Source organism: Patagioenas fasciata, chromosome 33, assembly GCF_037038585.1.
Source record: "Patagioenas fasciata isolate bPatFas1 chromosome 33, bPatFas1.hap1, whole genome shotgun sequence".
NCBI classification, from domain to species: Eukaryota; Metazoa; Chordata; class Aves; order Columbiformes; family Columbidae; genus Patagioenas; species Patagioenas fasciata.
Genome location: NC_092552.1, coordinates 2,850,513 through 2,876,509, shown reverse-complemented (window position 1 = coordinate 2,876,509; position 25,997 = coordinate 2,850,513). Strand labels below are relative to the sequence as shown.

The window sequence follows — 25,997 nt, the reverse complement described above, 5'->3', positions numbered from 1 at the left end:
GGCGCCATCTCCCAGAGGACCTCTTTACTAATTTGGAACTTGCAAAGTTGCCCATGGGACACTTCATTTTAACTCCACACCTTGCTGAAGAGGAGCCAGGGTCCAAGCTGACTCTGGTCATTAGGTTTCTCCATGATGAAATGAATTTTGCTCACTGCTACCCAGTCCCTCCATCGGTTGGCAGCTCCCAAAAATCAAAGTCTAATGTTTAAGATCTCTTCCCAAATCTTCTGTTATCAGCAGCGCTTGAACTGCTTTTTGTTTGGCTTGGGGTTTTTTTGTTCGGTTAGGTTTTTGGGGGGATTTGGTTGGTTGGTTGGTTTTGGTGTTCTTTGTTTTGTTGGTTTTGTTTGGTTGCTTGGTTTGGGGTTTGTTGGGGTTTTTGTTGTTGTTGTGTTTTGGTGTGGCTTGGGTTTTTTTTTAGTTTTGTCTGTTTTCTTCGTTTGGGTTTCTCCCCCACACCTCTTTTTACTGACAGCTGCAGCAGACAATTCTGGAAAGCAGGCGGCGTTAATGCACCATGCTTCAGAGCTAAATACGAGCTAAATGAAGGCAAAATCTGCCTGTATGGACCAGAAGGTTCTCCTGAAAGTAGGTGTTAAGCTGGCTGGCAACTTTTGACTTCCTCCTCTGACGGAGCTGCAGAATGCGAGGAAAAACAAACAAGGGAATAAGGGACCCAGTTCGGTGCTTCACTATTAGGAATCACAGTCACTCGACAGATTCGTGCCATTTGTACTGATAAAACAACAGCAGGATCTGCCAGTGGTTGTCCTCTAACCTCACGTTTAAATGATCCACCCCAAAATAAACCCAGCGATGCACCTGCCGTTGTGCAGGGCTTTACCTGCAGCCGAGGGTTGATGGTGAAGCTCCCCGCCGTCGGGTTCACGCACGACACATACTGCACGTTCGTGATCTCCTTCAGCGACAGCTTGGTCCGGTCGTACCTTCGGGCAAAACACAAGCAGCAGCACAGTGACCACGGCCACTGCCTCTCTCAGTACGTGTCCCTGGGCTGCCAGAGGCCGCTTGTCTTCAGGGGGTCAAATTCTGCGTCTTGCCAAGATGAGGCCCAGGCCCAGGTTGCCGGCCTATCTGTACACGGCCTGGCACACGCGAGTCCTGCTCCTGGTGGAAATCCTCCAGCTTCAACAACCTGTAGCTAATATTTCTATCAGTAATAAGCACTGAGCAAAGCCCCTGGGCCATACTCTTCACTTGCATGGAAATGGCAGAAAACAGCAGGAGTGTCTCTGGTTTGATCCCAACCCGGGACAGGGTGTGAGAGACTACAAGGGTGACTCTCAAACACTGTGGCAAACCCAGCCCTGTAACACCCAGTCATGGGAGACGGGCCATCGTGAGCAGGTGAATGGTGATTTACATGTCAAGGCCGAGGTGACAGCCACAGACAAAGGCTGGGTGACACAGGCAGTGCTGTGTTGAAGGACACGCAGCCTGTGCGCTGACAGGCCCGACACGGTGTCAAGGCCCAGGCTGAGAGACCCTTCGGGCCTCCCCCATCTTCCACAATCACCCCCAGTGACGCCTGCACAAAAGCCCAGGTGATCCCGAGGGCTATAAACCCTATAAAACCTGTGCCAGCACGGGCAGGGTGCCACCCTGGGGACCCTTCCACCCACCGGGCTGACCACGGGAACCGAACCACACACCACAGGGTGCTGAACCCTGACTACAGACCCAAGCATTCCTGCATAGGAACTGGACCTGAGACTACAAACCCCTCAAACACACCACGGAGCCCTAAGGGTGGTGAGACCTTTCCTTTCCCTTTCCTTTTCCTTCCCTTCCCATTTCCTTCCCCCTTCCTTTCCCCTTCTTTTCTTCCTCTCTCTTTCCTTCCTATATTCCTATTTCTTTGCCTTCCTTTTTGTGAGTAATACAGTAACATAAGGTTTAGAGCCCCACTTGTGCCACAAAACTCTTTCATGTGAATCTTTTCGCTGCTAAACTGTTTATCGATTGAGCTTAAGTAACATAAATCCTTCTGCCACTGAGTCATTTGCCAATTGGACCAAGCTACAAAAAATAAAGGTCTTTTGTTTGTGGACCTTCAGGATTGTATGTACTTTTTTCCAACCCAGGGGACTGACAAATCTCAGTCACACTTCCCCCAACCATAGCGCCAGGTGGGACATGACAAGGGTCAGCAGGCTGCTGCTGCCGGGGGAGGACAGGGAGTCCTGGGCTCCCTGGTTTAAGAAGGACAAGGAATTACTGGAGAGAGTCCAGCGGTGGCTACAAAGATGCTAAGGGATCTGGAGCACCTTTCTTGTGACAAGAAACTGAGAGAGCTGGGGCTGTTGAGCTGGAGAAGAGAAGCTGAGAGGGATCTGATCAATGGGATCAATATCTCAGGGTGGGTGTCAGAGGATGGACCAGACTCTGTTCAGTGGTGCCCAACGCCAGGGTGAGGGGCAGCGGGCACAGACTGAAACACAGGAGGCTCCATCTGAACATGAGCAGAAACTTGTTTGCTGGGAGGTGCCAGAGCCTGGCCCAGGCTGCCCAGAGCGGGTGTGGAGGAATTGAAAACCATTCCAGTGGTTAAAATTCAGACAGTCAAGAAAACACACCTTCAATGAAAATAAAGAAATAATGGGAAGGGTTATTAGAATGGAGTCGTGAGACAGGTAAACTGAGCCTTGGCAGCTAGGAAGTGTCAGGTAGTCTGTAAACCCTGCCGTACCCAACCAACGGGGAACTGGGGAGGGAATTTGCAGTTGGGATTAGGGGTGGATATAAGCAGTGGCTTTTTGCCCTGTTTTGTGTGCCTACCTTTAGGTGGAACACCCGACCTTGCAAAATCGTTAATAAAATATGCTTTGCTGAGAGATCCTACCTGAGCCTATTATATTGGTGAGATGATAACTTCCTGCATGCAATACAGTGCCCAGTGGGCACTGCTGAGCACATGGGCAGAAGGCCTCGATGTGTCTGGGAGGGGACCCATGGCATGGTGCATCCGCCCGCACCTCGCTGCATCCCCTGTACGTTGCTGCATCCGCCCGCACCTCGCTGCATCCCCTGTACGTTGCTGCATCCGCCCGCACCTCGCTGCATCCCCTGTACGTTGCTGCATCCGCCCGCACCTCGCTGCATCCCCTGTACGTTGCTGCATCCGCCCGCACCTCGCTGCATCCCCTGTACGTTGCTGCATCCGCCCGCACCTCGCTGCATCCCCTGTACGTTGCTGCATCCCCCCGCACCTCGCTGCATCCCCTGTACGTTGCTGCATCCGCCCGCACCTCGCTGCATCCCCTGTACGTTGCTGCATCCGCCCGCACCTCGCTGCATCCCCTGTACGTTGCTGCATCCGCCCGCACCTCGCTGCATCCCCTGTACGTTGCTGCATCCGCCCGCACCTCGCTGCATCCCCTGTACGTTGCTGCATCCGCCCGCACCTCGCTGCATCCCCTGTACGTTGCTGCATCCGCCCGCACCTCGCTGCATCCCCTGTACGTTGCTGCATCCGCCCGCACCTCGCTGCATCCCCTGTACGTTGCTGCATCCGCCCGCACCTCGCTGCATCCCCTGCACGTTGCTGCATCCGCCCGCACCTCGCTGCATCCCCTGTACGTTGCTGCATCCGCCCGCACCTCGCTGCATCCCCTGTACGTTGCTGCATCCCACCGCACCTCGCTGCATCCCCTGTACGTTGCTGCATCCCCCCGCACCTCGCTGCATCCCCTGTACGTTGCTGCATCCGCCCGCACCTCACTGCATCCCCTGTACGTTGCTGCATCCCACCGCACCTCGCTGCATCCCCCATGCCTCACTCCATCCCCCACACCTCGTTGCATCCCTCTGCGCCTCACTGCATCCCCCTACTCCTCGCTGCAGCCCCTTGTGCCTCCAACGCTCCCTCGCAGCTCCCTCACCCTCTATCTGCCTGACTTCCCTGACACCCACAGCCCAAGATTTCTGCCTCCGCTCCACTGTCTCTGTTCCTCGGAAGCTTTTGGCAGAGCTCAGGCATGCACACAGCTGAGGAGAGTGGAAATTGCAATGCGTCCCTGCCCTGTATTCCCTGTGGAGAGATGCAAATATTCATGTCCCACACAGAGCTGCTGGCTAAAGTGTAAAACACACCAATCTCCTTCCAAAACAGTCACTGCTTGTCCTTCAAATCACCTCTGCCTAGATAATGGTTGTTTGCTGCTGCCTGACAGAAGACAATGTTAGGTGCTCACAGCAGGGGGGTTCACCCCAGCTGAGGCCAAATCCACAGCCGCCTCTGCTCTCAGCGTCGCGGGGCAGCAAGGCCGAGCATCGCGCTCCCCTCGCAGGCTTTGCACTGGGACCACAGTCACAAGCCACAGCAAGAGCAGAGCAAAGCTCCTCTCAACCCAGCTATGAGTAAGCAATCAAGAGGTATTAAAGAAGCGATGGACAACGTCCTCGGACACACGGTGTGAACTGTGGGGTTGTCCTGTGCAGGGACAGGAGCTGGACTCGATGATCCTTGCGGGTCCCTTCCAGCTCAGGACGTTTTGTGATTCTAAGTGAATTTGTTTGCTGGGGACAGGGGAAGCCCTGAGGGTGCTCAACTCTCAGTTCACCCAGAGCCTCCCAACCAGCTCTAGCCCAGCAGTATGCAATGGGAAGAGGGACCCACGCTTTGAGATTCTCTCAAACCCACTCCCCAGCACTGGAGCTGAACAAAAAGGTCTCCGACAACCAAGCCCAAGCAGGCTCCTACCAGTGGCCGTAGTCCAGGTGCTGCCGGATCAGCGTATGGGGCTGCACTGTCCCGTAAGCGTCCACCTCGGGCATGTTGAGATCATCAATGAAGTACACGAGCTTCTTGGTACCTGGAGGGCCATAATTCCTACCAGCCTTTTTCTCCAGAGGTTTCTCAAGCATACCTGTAGGGAGGCAGAGGTGCAAAGCTCATCTACTGGGAGAGCAACTGCTGCAAAATAAAAATGATTTCTCAGCCCAGCTCAATGCTGTGCTGTGTGTAGCTACAGCGGCCCCTCAAGGAGCTGAGATGTCCCCCAGCTGCAGCTGTATGAGGAGCAGCTGAGGGGCCTGGGGGTTCAGCTGGAGAACAGGAGCTGAGGGGAGACCTTCTGATCTCTGAACTGCCTGAAAGGAGCTTGGAGCCAGGGGGGTCGGGCTCTGCTCCCCAGGAACAAGCGCCAGGAGCAGAGGAAACGGCCTCAAGTTGCACCAGGGGAGGCTGAGGCTGGATCTGGGGAACAATTTCTTCCCCAAAGGGCTGTGGGGCATTGGAACAGGCTGCCCAGGGCAGTGCTGGAGTCACCAGCCCTGGAGGGTTGGACAGACGTGGAGATGAGGTTCTCAGGGACTAGAGTGCTAGAGCTGGGTTACGGTTGGACTCGATGATCCTGAAGGTCTCTTCCAACCAAACTGATTCTATGATTCTACAGTGCAGCTGGGAGCCCTGCAGGGACCCTTGGTCAGCACTTTGGTTTGACTTAAATCAGAAAGCTCTCAACTCTTCCTTCCAAACAAAAATACAACAAACTTCGTCTGCTACAAAACATGTCTACCTCAGAGCAAACAAGAGCTTTTCATGCAAGATAAAGCCTTTTGAATCTCTTCTGCATAATTTTTTAAACGAAATCTTGCTTGCAGAGGTGGCTGTGCCAGAGCAGTGAGCATCCCCTGCTGCCTGCCCCGGCGATGCGGCAACTGCAGCGTGGCCAGGGCAGCAGGCGCTGGGCGCTGCGATGGAGAAAGGGAGATGGATGCTGTGGGCACAGAAGCCCACGAGCAAAGCTGCTGGTTTTGTGAATATATGCATCTTTTACCCTGTTAGACAAAAATAGGCGATCTCAGGGCCAAATTCCTGGACATCTTCAGAACAACCAACATGACACTTTTATTTAAATGCATCAAATAATCATAAGCTCCCTGATCTTCTCACCAGCGTTACCCAACCCTCCAGATAATGTGACAAGACTTAATTCCAACACGAGCTGTCAAATTACCACCTAGTTTCAAGTAGGGTCACGCACACGCAAAGGAAAGCACGGAGAGAACAGTTTCGCATTTCAAAGCCTTGGAAGACTTTAATTTGTTTTAGCAGAAGGCTGGGGTCATATGTTGCTCTAGCTCATAAAACGTGGGGAATATTTATAATCCTGGGCTGATATTTAATAAAAATCACCCCACGTCGCTGCACATCATGTTCTATAGGTTATTGATTCCTCTGATTGCAGCCCAGGCAACCTTTACTGTCTCAGTAAGTGGAAAAGCAAACGGAAGCAACGCTCCTCTGCCCAGACCCCGGGTGGGTTTTCTGCCCTGTGCTTACTCGAAGAATTTGTTTCATTAGCAGTTTTGGGTTGGCAACAGACCTATAAGGTGCTATAAAGCAGCACACGGTAAGTAGCAATTCTTTGTAATTAGGGAAGACTGGCAAATGTAAAGGGGACTGGGAGTTTTTTTAAGCCATTTATTATCACGTGCAAAAGTTGTTAAGGAAGATTTATATTCCGTTGGTTTGTTTCAGATCACAGACCTTTCAAAACGCTGGGTTTTTCCTGCTTGGGTGCACTGCAGACAGCTCGCCTTGCTCACCACTCAAAACGCAGCTGATTTCTTGTCACAGACAGTTGCTGCACAAAGGAATGGATTGTGCTACGGAAAATGATGAATCTTTCCTCAGCGGAGCCTCTCTCCCCGTTCAATAAAACCACAATATTTGAAATTTCTGGTAGCAAGTTAAATTAAGTGTTTCAAATAAGCATTTAATTTAAATTTAATTAGTCCCTAATTAACATATAAAATCAGCCCTTTTTGAGGTTAAACAAGTATGCAAGAGATTCATCACACTGAAATGCAATTACTGGGGATCAAGTGACATGTTCGTGGAAGTGGTATTTTAATTCAAAGCCGTATCTCACAATAATAATAAGGGGCGGTGTGTCTGTGTGAGATCCTGACACATACTCAAACCAGCACCTCAAAGAAACAGCCTGGACACCTCGTACCTTCTGGTTGGTGAGCAAGGGAGAGGGAAAAAAAGAACCCAAACAAAAAAACCACAAGATTTATTGCAATTTCTCTGAATGACAGAAGCCAGGGCTACATCTGATGGAGGGGCAGAGGCCCAAGAGGGCACGAAGCAGAGCGAGGCCCAGGGCAAATGCCACAGAATGTGGTATTAAGTCACAATAAACTACAGAAAATCCCCAAACTGGCCCCAGGTTCAGGCAGAGAGAGTGTTGGGCTCCTTTTAACCCCTGTGCACATGGCGCTTCTGGAAGCCACAGGATGCAGGGATGGGTTGAACAACAACTCTGCTTCCCCTAAGGGCTGCATCTTATACATCTCTGCAGCAACAGGCACCTTGTCTAAGGAACTACTGGAACTCAGGTTAGGATCTTTTTTAAGTAAGAAAAAATCCAAAATTACTTTGTGCCCATGTTTTACAAATTTAAAGATGTGCCTGCTGGGGAAAAGAATAAAGCAGCCAAGTGACAAACTACACAAAAAGGGACAAATTAACTCTAAAAAATGAGCAGCAGGGATCCAGGCCAAGCAGTATAAATCATGCTTCTCAATGCAAATCTCACCACCACATCTTCATCCACACACAAGACAACTTGCTCCTCTGTGCAGGGGAAGAAAATCACTGACTCAGCCCACAGCTCATGACCAGGGACACGGTGCCAGGTCTGCCTGTACAAATAACACCTGCACACACTCGCCCATCCAGCTGGAGACAAACGGCTGCACATTCACAGAATCACAGGATCCCAGGCTGGTTGGGCTGAAGGGACCTCTGCAGATCCCCCAGTCCAAGCCCTGCTCACGCAGGGTCACAGAGCAGATCACACAGGTGGGTCCAGGCGGGTTTCAATGTCTCACAGAAGGAGACTCCACACCCGCTCTGGGCAGCCTGGGCCAGGCTCTGGCACCTCCCAGCAAACAAGTTTCTGCTCATGTTCAGATGGAGCCTCCTGTGTTTCAGTCTGTGCCCGCTGCCCCTCACCCTGGCGTTGGGCACCACTGAACAGACTCTGGTCCATCCTCTGACACCCACCCTGAGATATTGATCCCATTGATCAGATCCCTCTCAGCTTCTCTTCTCCAGCTCAACAGCCCCAGAGCTCTCAGTCTCTCCCCATAAGAAAGAATCTCTAGGTCCCTCAGCATCTTTGTCCCCCACCCAGGCAGCTGGACAGAGAGACAGACAGACAGACAGACAGACAGACAGACAGACAGCTCAGCCCATTTAGCAGCTCAAGGGCATTTTGCAGAGACCCCAACACAGGGAAAAAAGCAAAGGGGCACCTGGGAGGGAGGAGGGAGACTGCAGCCATCACACACTAGCAAGACCCAAAACCCTTCAGACCTGCCCCAGAAAGCTGCCGTGACTCCACGACACAGCCCCAGGTGACACAGCGTGGGCTGAGCCTGTGCTGTCACCTCTGCGAGTGGATCAGTCCCACAGGGCAACTTTAAACTCTGACACCTTCCTTAAAACATCTGCAGTGTCGGGAGCCCAGCAGAGCACAGACAGGGGCTGTGATGCTCATGGCCGTGAGCGTGTTCGCCCCAGGGCCACCTGGCCAGGAAAAACCCACATGGTGAAGGTTAAAACCTTGGTCTCACTGGTGCTGGTCCTGTAGAGGGAGTAAAGGGATTTCAGGACACTTGGGTCAGACCAAACTCCATAAAGGAAGTTATTTTGGTTTACAGTGACCCACAGCTGTTGTTCAACTCAAAACAAGCAAGGTTGTTTCATTCCTGATTAATAAATACATGTAGAAAATTATCCTCTCTCTTTAGGTCAACTGAAAGTGAAAATACCATTCCAAAATGAGTCACTTTTCAACAATTCCCTCTTTCTCTTCATCTGTGAAAAGACTACACAGCAGAACTGACCTTATCCTGGTCTCAAACTTCATCTTTCACTGATGTGCCAAAATCCTCATCAAAGATATTCTCATGGGCTTCCCCAGGTCAGAGCCTCCCAGGGTCAGCAGCCGTGTCCCCTGGGGCGGTGGGATGTGGCACCCGCTCCGTGGGAGCACACGGGGCTGCATCAGGATGCGGGGGACAGCCCAGGAACCAGCAGCACCTGCACATCCCCATTAGCACTGTCCTCACTGACAACTGGGATGCAATTCCCAGCATTGCACTCTGAGGACAGCTTAGATCCCAGCCAAGCAACCCATTCTATTCAGCACGGGCTTAAATTCAAGCGTATTAAAGACACACCTCAAGTCAAGTACGAGCTGTGTGCTGTAGAGAACAGCAGCAGATTTAAGTGTGTGCTTTGCACAGCCCTGAACCAGAGTCGTGGTGTTCAGAATTCAATCCCTCATGTTGGGAAATGCCATTTTCCATAAAACCAGGAGTCTGCGGACCAGTGAGTTTCACAGTGGGATTTAAGAGTCAGTGGGTGCCAGTGCAGTGCCCACAGTGCACACCCAGCTCCAAACCCCGACGGACACCCCAGGAATTTGGTGACCTGCCAGGCAGAAGTCCCACATCTCAGCCATTGTCTTACCTTGCAGCATGGCAGAGGTGGTGTAGTAGTTAAACGGGACCTTCTTCACCACATGGGCGTCTGTATCCAGTGAGCAGAGCTTGTCCCCCACCAGCACAGACTTCCCCGTGCCGGCGTTGCCCACCAGCATCACGGGGCGCCGGCGCTCCAGGAGCCTGTCCATGAAGTACCGCACACGGACCGTCTCGGTGGTGGGCACCAGGCAAGCCTGAGAGGGGCAAAACGAGCAGGTAAGTGTACCCATCTGTGGCACCACCCCACTGCCATGTTCTGAGGAGACATCAAACTGGGAGAGCCAGGAATGAGTGCGGTGACCTGAGTTTCTAGATGGCGCTAGGAAGGGAACAATACACTGCTACCAACCATTCAAGTCAAACTATCTGTACAGACGAAACAATGACAGCGGGATGCTGAGAGCAACATCTGGATCTCCCCGCAAACACACATTTTGCTAAAATGGTAACAATTTTTACAAGTCATCTGCTCACTGTGGCACCTCTAAAAGGAAAGAAAGGCATAGCTGGCAAACGCAATTCACTACCTGCAGCAACTCTCATTTTTCGTCCAAATCATATAAACAACCCTATTTTCAGCCACGCAGAATGACGAGATGGTGTCTCAGGGACTTTGTCACTACGTTGTCCCACATCCTGCTTCTCTCTGCAGGCCAAACGCACCTCCATCCCGCACCCTGGGCACACCAGCCCTGGCTCATAGGTGTCTCTGAGCCTGCGCCTCATGTACATCACTCAGCTCTGGAAGATGGATGGAGGATGAGTCTTCACAGTCAAAGTACAGTAAAGAAAGATGGGTAATTGAGTTGTACTTCATAAAGAATGTGTCAAGGGTTTTGATTGTGGGGTGACAATACAACCATGGCAGATGTGTTGTTAGCCCCCTCTCCCCCACCTTCAGCCCCTCTCTCTCCCCCATTCCCACTCAGGACAGGTGATTGGGAGGGAAAGAAGGATAGATAGAAGAGAATTGGAAAAATTAAAGATGTTTTACTAACGCTACTGATAAGAATAGAGAAAATAATACAAAATATACAAAACCAATCTTGAAAGCCCCAGCAACTGCAGAGCTGGCACCTGAAGTCCTGGACTGGACTGTGCAGCCAACCGGAGCTGGATTCAGTCTGTCATGAGGCCTCAGTTCGCAGGGACGACCAGCAAGGTCCTCTCCTAATCTCGGCCATAAGCAAAATGGACGAGATCCTCGTGATCTCCCACTTTTATATGAAGTATTCACGTGAATGGGATGTTATACTCTGTTTGTCAGCTTCTTGGTCACCTGTTTCTCATTGCCCCTCTCGCGAGATGCGAATCTGTCCTTATCAATAACCTCACATTCCATTGCTATGTTTACCAAAACATGGATCTGGTTCTCCAGGAAAACGCAGCTGATATGAAGGTTTTACCTGACAGGCAAATTCACTAAAAGAGAAACTTGTTTTTAACAAAACCAGGACGGAATGCCATTCTTATTCTGAAGTGCTTGACCTCGAATGAGACTTCAATTGAAATGCCTGCATACAGTCACTAAAATGCATGTGCTCTTCCCAGACAAAACACGTGCAAGGTTCACATACCTGTAAGGGCATTTCTGGATCAAATTCAAACTGAGGAATAAGTTTAGACCAAGGTTCAAACTTCTTCGTTTCTGGATCAATGTAGAAGTCAAAGACTGTGCCCTGAGAGGGAAACTTGATAGTCTTGAATTCTGCCACCCACCACTTGCTGAACTCCACTCTGTAGTCCACAAGCTATAAGACAAAAAGTGGAGAAAATACACTAATCTGGATCAATTAATTAGTAATGGAGAATGTTATCTATCCCAGTCCACCAGAGCGGGATTAGTCCTTAAAATACATTCCACAGCATAAAGTTCTTATCATTTTTCCTGCTATTAAGCCTAATTTTTCATTTTCTTCATTTCTGCTCATCAGTCCTATTTATTCATCTAAATAATTCATCCTCTGTGTTGATCACTCTTGGTATGTCTGAGACTAGATAGATGGATCAATTTGAAAAAGAGAAATACGTGCCTATGACTAAACAGACCACTTGATTGATTCTTGGTGCCTACTTCTTCCAACAGACAAGGACACAACATCCGTCTACATCTGTGCTCACGGTCAGTCACAGCATGCATACCAAAGCCTTTCCTCACCAATCACACCACTCTATTCAGAGTGAGTTGTTGTCTTCTGGCTTCTTTTCAAGCCACAACGTTTCAGACAAGCAGGACTGCAGACACCAGCGTACCAAAGCAGCAGCGAGGGTCTGCCCCTTTGACCCCGCCGTGATTCTGCGCTGCCACATTCCCCTCAAAGCACCCGTTTCCTTGCTTTTCCCCATTGTATCTTTCTACACATGGAGATTTTGGAGCATCTGAATTTTTTCAACTGGGGTGACAGTTTTGCTTTAGATGCTGGGTCAGGACTCACAAAATGTGCTTAGTCCCCTCCTCTGCCCTAGGTCTCCTGTATGACATTGGGCCAGCCATTCTGCCCAAACACCTTCCCATGTGGACAATGGGAACTGGAGAGAGGTGGAGGGGAGGAGGAGAGGAAAATTGCTGTGAGAAAGATGTTTGTGAAATACCGGACGCATCATTTAGCCCGTTTTAACAGCACAGTTTGTTCCTGGGGTGTCTGCGGGTCTCTCCTCCCCATAGCCATACAATGTGGGGTCACCAACACATTGTCCATAGGCTGCTCGGCCTCCATAAGGAAACCTGGGTTTGTTGCTGAACTGAACCAAGTGTCCTCCATAAAGCCTCCTGAGCCACAGTCCCTCAAAAGACCAGTGGATTTGAAAAACACATTAATAGTATCCACGATTTTGCAGACTCATGCTATTCAGAGAGGCAGAATCCCTGTAATTCTCCATTCTCCTGTTGTTATAACTCCTCAGCAGCGGCAGCAGAGTAGCCCGCAGTGGAGCGGGACGTGCGTGGCTGCTAAAAGCTTTCCCACAAGGGTGCCCTTACCCCGCACAGCCAAACCGCCTGCAAGCGCGCTGTGCCGCGCTGCCCGCCCTCCCTGACCCCGCGGTTCAATGGAGCCACTCCAGCCCCAGCTCTATTGCCAGAACGGTGTGGAATTCAAACCACTTCCTTAATAAAAACCCCATATGGATTACCGCTAATTTCAGAGCCAGGAAATGGCAAATCTATCATCTGTTTTTATACAGGGGCCCCGCTACCCACCAACAAGCACCGAGTAGTGGGAAGCCTCCCAGACTGTTTCTCCTGACATTTCGGCCGCGAAAGGTCAGCGCGAAGGGCACCTTCAGTGGAAAGCAATAAACAGATTTTATATTGGATCATTTTTCATCAGGCTCCCCATTGCTCGGACTGCTGTATCCTCGCACTCTCAGCTCTGACATTTACAGAGCATCGCGGGCAGTAACGCACAGCCAGGCTCCCGGCGGAGCCTCCCGGAGGGTCGCTGTGCCTGCAGCTGCTCCTGCAGCCCACCCAGAGCCACTACCGCAGGCAGGAGCCCGGCCTGATGCACCCGAGACTGACTGTGCGGCATGGGGAACACAGCGGCCAGCTGCCACAGCACCGCACACCAGCATACTTGCGCTTGTACTGCTGAAGCAAAGACAAGTAGTGCTTCCCAGGCTTTATTGTGTTTTGTTTTGTTTCTTTAAGTCATCCTAGACTGGCAACACTAAGGCTGAGTATTTCCCAGCTGGCACATGGGAAATGGAGGCTCCACAAGGACCAAGGAAGCTGGTCTCGCACAGGTCATTCAATGGTCACAAGGTGTGATGGCACCAAGTGAGCACCCAGCTGAGCTTGAGCTGTGTTGTTCAGCACTTCCTGAAGCATCTGATCCTTGGCACGGAGCAAATCTGAAGAGACCAGCAGACACTCTAGGTCTGGCGTTAAGGTACATGAAAACACACAAAGAGACCCCTGGGAGCACTTGAGCAGCCATCAAGAACGGCAGTGCCTCCACCCGAGCTGGGGAGGGGTGTCTGGTGTTACATTCGTGGAGAGACCTCCCGCATAGTCCAGACAACACAGAGTTTGACACAAGCCCAGCGGAGATCAGACGTGGATCTCCAAGCCCTTGACAGCAGTGCAGTGTGGGCAGACCCAGACATCAGGACTGCACACTTTAGATCTGAGGATAAGGCGTCCTCTGACTAGGGGATGCAACCACCCAAGAGTAGGTGTGCCCCTGTGGCCACGAAAGTCAATGGCACCTGGGGTGCCTTAGGAAAAGTATGACCAGCAGGTCAAGGGAGGTTGTTCCTCCGGCTCTGCTCTGCCCTGGTGACAAAACACCGGCTGGTTTGTGTTATGTAGCACGTCTACCTGTGCAGTCAGAAGGCTGAAAGACTGCTCCACTGATACATCCATCTGATAAATCAGTCTTAATTTGATCACATTATGCACATCCACAGGCTTCTATAAGTTAACCTTATGTTTCTCCCCAGTGAAATGCATCTGCATAAGCAAACATCCCTCCACCTTTACCACTGACCCCTCAGCTGTTCTCCGGTGGTGTTACACCCTGGATAACGAGGCCTTTCGTAAAAGGAATTGTTGTGTTTCTAGTTTATTATCACCTATATGAGAGCCCCAGGAAAACAGCATTACTGGCACAGCACTATGTTTCAGAAAGTATGAAGAAATCAAAACAACACAAAACCACACAAACAAACTGTGTGAAAGATGCTGAAGAGGCATCTTCCGTCTTACCTGATCTCGAAACATTGATCCACCAAAGGCCCAGACGGCAGCAAAGACAAAGTAAAGTTCATAAAGCTCCTTGGGACAGTCAGGAGGTGTGTTCTCCTCTGCCAGGAGACATTCAAGGAGGTAGCACAACATCTGAACCATACTCTGTTCAGGAATGGGAATAATCTTCTTAAATCTAAGGGATGGAAATTAGAAAGCAATACGTCCATCACAACCCAGGAAGACTAGAAATGCTCTTTCAGAACACTGGCATTCTGCTTGTCAGCGGTACGTGTCCTATTCCCAGGTACAATAAAGAGAACACCCATTCTCACACTCAGACCCGCTGGCACCGGCACATATACAAGTAATAACAATAATCAGAAGTTTCAAGCATTTTAAAACTTTGATCTTCTTGAAAGAAGCAGAATGGAAGACTTGCTAAAGGCAATGATTTCCTGCGAGCACGATGAGTTCAAAAGCGGTCAAATAGAGGAGTAATAAAATAAACCCTTTCATCTTGCCATTTTACATTCATTTAAGCTACACTTACAGAATTCCAAACTAATATTGTAGCTGCACTGAAGTCCTCCATAAAGTAATTATAGCTATTTGAAAGGTTGGTTCTACGATTTCTGAATTAAGCAAGCTACCAAAACACTCAGCTCAGGGTTGCCTGCAGCTAATCCCGTGGATTTCACGCTCTGAGACAATGTTCAGCAAACAGAATGGGAAACGTCCGATTGACTTTGCTACCAACAGTCAAAACCAACTTGGTCCCACAGAGAGAAGTTCCCTAGCACAATGTTTAAGTCCTGATTCCAGACCCTTCTGACACATCCCCCTTTTGGCTGACATCTCCCATGCTCACTGATTTTTCTTTTGTTTTTAAAGGAAAGTGCAACTATAGGAAGCAAGTAGAGGATGGGAGATGCTCCCTTAAGTTTCCTGGGACTCTACTTTGGCCAGTCCTCACCACAGTATGAGAAAGAGAATGGTTTCACATGATGATAAGCAAGAACCACATGACTTCCCTGTGGACACTGCTTTAAAGCCAAATCAAGCCAAGAAGCACTAGGACCCTTCCAAATACCCAAGTTCTTAATGAAAAATAACTTGTGGAGTGGGCTCAGGTCTAGCCTGACACATCAGGAGGCTGAAAAGCTTTCTCTTTGGGATCTGCCGGAATTATTTTCCAAGAGATAGAGAGTTGATACAGGAAATACAATAAAAATCAAATCAAAATCAGATGAAAACCAGATCTGACCAACACGATACAGGCAGGAGCGTCACTTTGCCCACCTCGCCCTGCTGGTTCTCTGAGCTTAAGCCAATGATGCTCAGGGCTTCCAGGGGCAAGGAGGATCATGTGCAGCACAACCCAGCGCAGCACAGCTGGGCTGGACAGTGGCAGGTGTCCCCATGCCCTCACCACGGGTGACACAATCACTCATCAGATGGTACCTTGTTCTGAGGGTGTCCAGGCAAATGGGCAGGTACTTATCAAACAAAATGGTCAGGTTGGCTCTTTCGGACTGGATCTCTCGCCTGTCGATCCAGCTGCTCACTGGAGGATTCCAGCCCAGATCCGACGGGTTGATGTACAGGATCCCTTTAGGCCCAGGGTAAGAGAGAACATATAGTAAAGACATAGCAGAAACTGTTCCTTTCTTCCAGCAGAGTTTACCAGGTACTTTCACACAACTAAAACCCTATCAAATATGACGGGACGTCCCATTACCTGCCCCCTTTTCCTGCCCCACTGCAGAGTAGAAACATGAACAGTGAAGAAACTTCACCCTTGAAACCACGGCGCTTTTCATGACCTTGCCCTAAATTCAGAACATTGTCTTGTCTGAGCAGTTTCATTGCTCTGGGCCCCATTTCCCCATGTGTAAAACTAGGGGACACCTCCATTCCCTTCTCCCATACTTCATGCACTTCTTCAGAAGATCAAGAACTCTTTGAGACAGATACTGTCCTTCTCCTCATAAAGTCCATCCAAAGGGCTTTGCACAACAGGAGCACTCAGCAACGCTGAAGCCATGATCACCCACCAACAGTCAGAGTGCTCTGGGTAAATCTCCAGGATGATGACAGCTCCACATGTGCATTTGGGGTCAGGATCCTCAGTTTGTCTGTCAGAAACCTGCCCTGTCCACCCACGGCCGCTGTGATCTCAGGTTGGGTACTTGCAACAGGAGTCAAGTTGGCCAACAGAAGACTGGTTAATGGCACTAGATCCTCCTGGGTTCACGGCAAATCCCAGTGCGGAGCTCAGGCCAGGACTCACCCGCTCGGGACACGGTTGCTGGGGTGGCTGTGCGCAGGTGGCTGATCTCAAACACCAACCGCATCGCTGGGTTCAGAGGGATTCTCTCATTGCTCGCCAGGGTCAGCACCTGCATTGGGCAGACAGACAGACAGACAGAATGACATCTTCCCCAGGAACAGGAATGAAAAGCATTCAGCACTTTGCACTAAAAAGCTTGGTTGCTGCCAGCACAGTTCCTTGAGGGAATGCAGCTGATTTCCAGCAGGTAGTAGAACTGTCTTCCATGACTCAAAGGAACAGCACTCCCTTCGAGCGGCGGAAAAAGGTGTGGAATTATGACCCCACCCTATTTTTGAAGGGCCTGGAGTTACAATCAGGACATCTGTGATTATCCATGAGCCCAGTTCCAGGAAGGGAAATTACAATGAAACCGTGATTTGAGCTATTTCCCCTCATGCACCATTTTCTATATGTGATATTGTTTGGTGTATCTGAAGAAACACAACCGCATTATTCTAGGAGGTGTTATTTCAGCATCTGCATTTTTAGGCTGAACCATGCCACGCAGTCAAAGAATATCTCCTTCTTTAACTTATATTCATTACCTTATTATCATCCATCACAGTATTAAGAGACTCAATCCACATTGGATCAATATCTCCATCTAGTACCATCCACTTGGGACCGTCATGCGTGATGTTGGCCAGCTCTCGCATGATTGATGAAAACAGGCCTGGGAGGGTGACAGGAAGATGGTGATGAACACTGAACTTGACACCTGCTCTAACGGTTTTCTCCAGCAACACAGTAAAAATTACTCTAATTAATGCTTTCCTCTCAAACATGCAAAACTCTATGTGCCTATACGTAAATATTACTATATCACAATACGGTTCTAGTTTGCTTTAAAGTGAAAAAAGGGTTATCAGTTATCACTACTGAAAATGATTGCAGACCTACGCACGAGCTTCATTCCCACCGAGAATCATAAGGGATAAGAAAAATGTAGAGTAGCTACTCAAAGGCAAAAGGCGGCATGAGTTATACAATGCAGAGAAAACCACCTGAATATGCCTAGGAAATCCTTATAAATATTTTTTTGTGGCTCAAAGTATATCAGGGCAATCAAGATGCATTAAACGCTGGGTCATGGCTTTAGTGAGACTGAGGGGAGAACAAGCACAGAATGACATTGAATGACAGAACAAAATGTTGGTAAAATCAAGGAGAGAGAGGATACAGAGTCTCAAGGGGAGTAAATAATGAATGTTAAGAAGACCACGAAGGCTGGGAATAGAGCAGCAGCACTGCAGAGCAAATGAAAACTCCACAAAACTATTGCTCTCCTCTACATGTGAAAATACCTCGGGAGATGCTGGTCTTCATGAAAAAACATCAGGCAAACATTAAAAAAAAGCCTCTCTTCCAGTGAATTGTGACAAGGACTCTTTTTTTTTTTCTTTTTTTCTCCAGGACAAGCTATTTCTTTGTGATCCAGATCAGGAACAGCTGGTGGCACCATCTGACTGAAGACAAAGCTTGTGCTCAGCAAATGCAGAACGGCTCACCTGGAACAGGTGTGTGATCCCGAGACTGGGTCAACAAAAATAACGCTTCAGCGCCTCTGCCTCCAGCCAGTTCCTTACGTGTTGGACACACGCCTCGGGAACCACTCCGACATTATTAGCATCAGAAACAGTTGCTGTCTCAGGGCATCAGGGCTTCCCTCGGATACACCGCGGCAGCGGGGAGAGGAAAGCGCCTCTGTCCCGACCTTGTGCATCCACAGCACACGGCTCTCTTGGGGTTTAAAAGAAGAGTTTTGTTCTGCAAAGAACACTTTTGGGATTCCCATATGGGACCTTTTACCACCTAACATGTAGGACCTTTTCAACTTCTGATAATGTGACAGGATAAAACTGGGGAGCGGAAAAGCAGGGGCTGATCTGTAAGGGAACAGGTCACCTCTTGCTAGGCTGTGGTGAAGATTGCCTTGCTGGTCTTTGACAACATGAAACAACATTTTCAGGAATGGTTACTGCAGAAAATATCTGCCTTGAAAGCTCAGGGAGGAGTGCCACTATTTCATTTAAACCATCGCAGGCCAGAAACCACTGGACAGTCACCTGTAAAATGTCCCTCCTGCTGTTCGGTGTCACCGCTGCCCTCGATCTGCAGCCACTGCTGCAGCCAGTCTGCACAGTTCAGGCTGTACCCTGCACGTCCCTCTGCCACTTTGATTTAGGCTCCCTAATTACAATTAGAAAGAAATTAACCTGGCATTGGAGCAAAGCAGGGGGTCGGGAAGGGTCCATGGCGGGGCCAGGGGAGGTGGGTGGCAGCTCATCTGCTGCTGTGGATGATTCATGGTAATGTCTTCCCTCACCTCCCCCACACCTCCCAAACCCGCCGCACACGTAAATCGAAGCTGCCTTTATGTATCAGTCACAACCCAACATTTCCACTCCAGATTTTCTGTAATCTTCCAGCAAGTTTGAAATGTTCCTCAGGAGTAAGCAGGATCAACAGCTTGGCAAACGCTGGTGTGCTACAGAGATCGGGCAGCCATACTGAGTGGAAAAACTGACGTTAAGGCTGCTGTGCGTGCTATCAGCAATGAAAACCTGGGGATGGGACATTTTTTGGGGTCCCAGTGCACACCACAGTGCAGGAGGGACATCTCTTCCATCACCGGTCCAGCCAACTCCCAAAAACTGCCTGCCCCACTTAGGAACTGGTAAGTGTTGGTATTAATGGGCATTAAAATTATTCTTAGGGCAATAGGATCAAGTAGGCTTATGCTATATTTCCCATTTGAAGATCAAAGAGCTAAAACATCCTGTGTATCCTTTCAACAACAAACTGTCATGTGGCTGTAGGCAGCAGACAAGCACCTGGGCTCTCAGACCTGCACATGAAGAACCAGTCACCCTGCTGCTGCTCGGGAAATTCATTAAAAATACCCGTCTTTATCTACATATTTCAGACATGAAATGACATCTACCGTCTTTCCATTCTCTTGTTGCTGGGTTAATGATGCCAAAGAGCTCATCATTGGTGACTGCCTTGGGGTTGAGGTCTGTCCAGACAGGACGTCGCTTCATTATCTGGTAAGTCCTGTTCAGGGATCTCATCACCTGAGACTTGCCCGTGCCCGCGTTACCCACCACGCAGACAGAGTGCCGGACCGTCAGCAACTCCTCCAGCTGCACCACCTGAGAAAAACACTCCCAAATTTTAGACAAAGATGCCAAACTGAAGTTCAGGTCTATAAAATAGGTCCCACTGGGCCACCTCTTTAGAAAGACGTGACCCTGAGACACAAGCAGATTTGACAATTGAGTTTGGTCCAGCCACTCTAATCACAATGGGTGAAATCCTCAGCCTGCAGATAAACTTTCAGCGCTGTTTATACTTGACAACCACCACCCGATGAGGCCCTGCTCTCCAGGGGCTACACTTTCATGAGCCTACAAAAGTTGGCCCCTTTGGAAGCCCAGAGACTGATCCAGTGCTGACTTCAGGAGCAGGTGCAACTGCCTCAGACCCAGCACAGCTGACTGCCCTCCAGCGAGATCTGCCTGCAAGGACAATGCTGTGCAGAGCTCTCTTTGTAGAAGCAAAGCTGTTTGAGAAAACCCAAATGATTTGATGGCGATGTGGGTGTAGCAGAAGATCTCTTGGTCTTACTTTGAGCACAAAGTTGTCCTCAGCCTGCAGCCGGAGGTCCAGCACAGCCTGCCTCACAAACGACTCAAAATTCAGGTCACGCTTCCGAGGCACATCCAGTGCAGGGAATAGATCCCCAATCAGCCCCATAAACACCGGCACATCATCCGTCACAATCTTGGGGATGTTGAAGTCACGAAGAGAGCGCATCAGAACCTGGTCTTCGGGTCGCTCTGGGTCATCTCGCTTGAGGGAGCCAGCAACAACTAGCACTGACTTAATGGCACGCAAGCCCCAGTCGTAGTGATCCTACACCAGAGGAAGAAAAAAAAAGAGGCATGAGTTTATGCTTAGACAGTACCATGTAGGGTGAAGAACCACCATTCCCAAACTGCCAGACTAGTAAGCAATGAAAATACATCTAAATCTGTTATTTGCATTGTGGCCAGAGACCTTCTCCAGCCTGAGTGACCTGGTTTCCATCTCAGTAGGTGAGATTCCCGTCAGGGACAGTATTAAAGAGTCAAATAATTCAGCTGTTCAGACCATCACATGGGCTCACAGTTGGCAGTAAGACAGCAGCAGGATTTGCACTCCAGAGACCAAAGCAATTTGTTTCACCTAAATCATAAAGCACCTATCGCAAGGCCAGCCAGCCCCCTGCATCTGCAGGAGCCACCAAGGTGAAAGGCTTGTGAGTCCATTATGAGGCCCCAAAGACCCAAGTTTCTCCACCCTGCCCATCACAAGATGACAAGCCTGTTTGGTCTCAGAGGAGGTCCAGGAATAAGGGGTCAGTAAAGACATTGCTGAAAAAGTACCACAAAACGGCATGAGAAGAACTCTCAAGCCAACAAACAACTGTTCATATTTCTGTCCTGTTAACACCCTCCAGAGCACAGCTCGACAGCTGACTGCTCTGTGTGGGAGGCCATGGCTTCCACCAGGCCCCTCAAGGCACAGCACCAAGTTTCTGCGACAGAGCATATCCCACCCAGCCTCATGCTGGCACAGCCAAGATCAGGTTTGTATCATCAGGAATCCTGATTCAGGTCTCCTCTGGACCCAGCTTCGATCTACACAAATAATGACAAGGAAAAATCTGATTTGCTTTGCACTGACAGTAACTCTAACAAGACCTGGAACCAGCCTAAGGCTGAACTCAGAGAGGGACACCATAAACCCTTTGCAGGCAGGAGAATCAATAGGAAGAGACTGGAAAGCAAAAGGTCACTGAATACTACCCCAAACATGGTGTCATTTAAACTCACTGAAAGGTCTCCCATTAATGCAGCTGGTCAAACGCTTTTGTCCCTGCAGATGCTCCAGTAAAGCAGTCTGGAAATTTTATTGCTCCGATGATCACCAACCCTCTCCTCCCCCAGCAGCCAGTGCAAATGCAGCCATTAAATAAAAGCTGTGAAACGTTAGCCATGGAGCTGAGCAGCACAGTGCCATGTTTCTGCTGATTTTGGAGATTCATCATACCACTCAGCCACAGAATCAGGCTCACCTGCTTGGACAGGAGCTCTTTGCAGAGTTGGTAGAGAGTAATGAACTTCCTGGCTAACACCCGGGCCTCGATGAATCCCTCAGCCACCAACATAATTTCACAGATCAGCTCAAAGTCTGGCACAACCATCGCACACGGCCTAAAATGACAGGTGAGGAGGCATTGCAGAACAAGTATTTCTTGACTACAGGTCTTACAGGCAGCGCATTTGCAGCTTCATCTTCTAGGCCTTCTTTTATGAGCCAGGTCACCCTCTGCCTTCCCCACGACAAGGGACAGAGCTCCTTTGCCCTGCCTGTGCGTGCCCAGACCCAGGCCTGTTGTGCAAGGCTTAAACTACCTGCGAATGCCCTGTGCAAGTGAATTCCCCAAGGACGTGAGGTCGAGCCTGGATGTTCCAAAAGACAGTTTCTGCCAGGTCACAAACCCTGACCTGGACTCACCTGAAGAGAGCTTTTAAATTCTCAGGTAGCTCTGTTCGCCCTGCGTAACCAGGGTTCATGGTGATGAAAATGCCTACTGATGGTACTAAGTTGATGTCTTCTCCAAGAAAATTGAAGGATTTCTTCTTCTCCCGTATTGCATCCTGCACGCTCTTCACCTAGAAATCAAGACAGTACTATAGTATCAGCGTTCACTTATGAAAAACACATCAGACAACGGTGCTTCCTTCGTTACTCTTGGCCTCGTGACAAATGGGGCTAATCACTGTTTTATTTTTCACCGGCAGCATAAAGCTTTATACACTGTTTGGAGTACATCAGCATGGCAATATCAATTTCCCATCTCAGTCAAACTCTGGCAAAGCAGAAAAAAGAGCTGAAGAGAGTGGAAAGTCAAAATGCAAAGGAGTTGCAAGACTTCACACCTTTGCTCCATGAGACAATGATGAACGTGGGTCAGGAAGAGCAACTCAGGAGCGGGAAATGTCCCCAGCACTGCCTGCATTCACCTTGGCTTTTGACATCACCTGTGGGACACTGCTCAGCACATCTCACAGCAAAAACACCACCAAAGGCTCCACCATCTCTGAACCAGCCAGCCCAGCAGAGGTCTGATGTGTGAGAGAGACACAGGGCAGTACAGGTATCCACAACATAGCCAACACCCAAACGCACTCCCCAAAGTCTATCGCAATATGGGCCCATTATTCCCTTTACCCATCTCACCTCTCCCCACACAGCGTTGCTCTTCAGGACATCCCAAAACCCTCCTGTGCCTGCTCCGTTCCCTGACCAGGCCCAGAGAAGGGGTAGCACCTCCCAATAAGCTTGGCCTCAGCTCAGTTGTAAACTGACCACTTGATACCACTTTTAAAGATTTTGGGACATCAGACGTTTGATTTAAAACCAAAACCAGAAGGCAGAAGCTGTAAAACCTCTCCTAACACCTTCACTCACTAATATTATATTGTTTTTTATATTTGCCTGATTGCAGCTTTGTTCTGCTCATTCCTCTCCTTCCGAAGAGTTCACCTCTCTGCAAACAGCACCTCAGCGAGGGGCAAATCTCTCTCTATTCACCGCTCTAACCTCACTACTGTTTGCCATCTCAAAGTAAAGCAATTAATCGAATTTTTCCCTGTAAGGAACCATATCAACATCAGCTGCATGAGTAAGACAGCCAATTAAACATCGCCATGGTAACACTCCTAATAGCAGCCAGGAGACACCATGATGGAATGACGGCCGTGCCGCTTTCTTCAGCTGCCACGCTCCAGCCAGGAGCGAGGGAACCATCAGCAGTTGAGTCATTCCTGGGCTTCTTTTGTTCAGCTTCCCTTTTTATTTCAAGATCCTCAAAGACTTTTTTTCAATGACAACTTTAAACTAGGACCTGACGGAAGAGAAATTGAGAGGGAATGATACATAAACTCTTGTACCTGCCTGGGGCTTCTCTGGGATGCCACATAAGGTACCAATTATGAGTGAAACAGATGAGAAGAATGAGGAGTTCATGGAGGGGTTAAGAACAATGTCTTTGACCGAAACATTTACAGAAGTGTAGAAACTTCTGAGCTTTATATCTTTCTATAACACTGAGCCCAAAAGGGAGTCCAGGAACAATTCAGCACCTCAATCAGATATTAGGATCCTAAAACACGCACTCAGCTGACAGTTGGATCCTGAAGAACTTGGGCACTTTGGCACCTCAGTTTTCTGCACTGAAGCCCCCCAAGGCTTCCCCTGTATAAAATAATGCCAGGTTTCCTCATGGGCTGGTAAGAGGAGGGGAAGGAGGACGCGAAGTGACAGATTATATATATAAGCACGAGAGCACAGGACTTTCTGGCACGATGGGGAGGCCAGTCTCCCTTCCAGCCCTTCTCCAGGGATGCTGCTGCGCTTCACACGAGACTCACCAACACAATGCACTGAGCAGCTAAACTACAGAGGAGATGAGAAACCATTCGCCAGGGGAAACACCCATGCCCAGCTGGGCACCGCTCCAATAGCTCTGTCCCAGGTTTAATCCCACGGTGTCAGGGTACCCTGGGCAAGCGCGTCAGCAAGGGCCGCAGATCTGCCCCAGATTCCAGCTCCCGAGTGTCACCAGCCGACACTGGCTTTTGGGAGCACCACGGGGCTGCACACATTCCTCCAAGGAATGGTGCCAGTTGGCCAGGAATACCTTCCAAAGCCACTTGGCAGAGCTGTCGTTACAGACACCAGAACTAAATCCACAGCCATACAGTTTTGGAGACAGGTTAAGAAAATTAATCCTGAATGTATTCCCATTTCCTGAGTATGACACACAACCTGTGCCTGACCAGGGGTGATAAGGAACCCCCGGAAGTCCAGCGGATCTGCCCCAAACACCCCTCTTCCCCTCTGTGAAAATTATTCCCTACATTGCAGACTGAGCAGCCGCAAGTCAAGGCAGCTTCTCTGTCTTGAAACGATGTGCTGCAATTATCTCACAGCAGATTAATGACACGAGTGCTTTCCTGAGGAGGAACAGGTACAGAGCCATGGTGCGTAGTGGTCTGGGAAAAGATGCTACAAAGAATTGTCTTGGCACAAATGCTGTAACTGGGGCAAGAAAAGTGACAAATATCTTTGCAGCACGTAACTGCGACATCTTGGCAGTGCTGTGATATTCATGTGATTAATCTTGAGATCTAATCCCACACCTGCCTATACACAGAACTGAAACCGGCAATATGCAATTGCCATTTTTACCCTTGCTCCAAAGACTGCAGAATGGCTCTGCTCTGTTTGTATTTATTTATGAGGGTTTCTCCACTCACCTGTACAGCAACCACAGAAAGGACCTCAACTGAGATCCTGTTAAATTCATCAAAACAGCCCCAGGCTCCCGTCTGGGAAAGGCCTTTGTAAATATTCCCACAAGACTGGAAAAACAAAACAAAAACAAAGATTACAGGAGTGAAATCATAAATGGAATCAACTCCAGCAAAAAATTGATTTTATTTCCCAGCCTGTTTATTTATAGCAATTTACAGTCTATTGTGGGTATTTAGAAAAGTGCATGGAAACAGCAGGCACAACTCAATTATAATATTTATAGCTCTGCGCAGCTTGCCACTTTATCTGCTAATTGCACTTTCTCGATATATCTGTGCACCAGTTTCATTTAAAGGTCACTTGTGCTGAATTACTGATGGTCCCGTTTCCTGGGAGAGCCCATAAGCTAAATGAAATATGATCCGAGGCTACCAAAATCACTGTACCGTGCCAGACTGGCAGAGAGCAAGACTCAGCCTAATGATTCAGTGCTCTGTAGCGGCTGAAGGTTCACTATGTTTTGGGTTTATTCTGGGAGAGGATCCTGAGAAAACCAGGACAGGTCCCTCCCCGTGCCAGGGGCTGCCAGGTCGCGAGCACGCCGAGAAGAAACGACCAGGGTCCAACTATCAGCACAGCCTTGGTCTCAACTGAACAGACCAACATTTTTGAAGAATTACACATGAAATCTAACTCCAGAAAGGAAGGGAAATGCATAATGAGGCAGAGAAGATAGTTCGGGTCTCTGCCTCCTGAAGAACCTTGTGCAAATCTTAGAGAAGGAACGGGAGGAGAAGGAAAAGGCATTCAGCTTAAAGGAGTGTAGCAGGGATTTGGAGAGAGGTGATCACAGAATCCCAGCCTGGTGGGGCTGAAGGGACCTCTGCAGATCCCCAGTCCAAGCCCTGCTCACGCAGGGTCACAGAGCAGACCACACAGGTGGGTCCAGGCGGGTTTCAATGTCTCAGAGAAGGAGACTCCACACCCGCTCTGGGCAGCCTGGGCCAGGCTCTGGCACCTCCCAGCAAACAAGTTTCTGCTCATGTTCAGATGGAGCCTCCTGTGTTTCAGTCT

The 25,997-nt window shown here is 49.4% G+C and overlaps 1 pseudogene; it reads right to left on the bottom strand.

The window, feature by feature from the left end:
- LOC136115818 (dynein axonemal heavy chain 9-like) overlaps nucleotides 1-25,997 on the bottom strand; it is an 80,664-nt pseudogene that overhangs the window by 2,099 nt on the left and 52,568 nt on the right.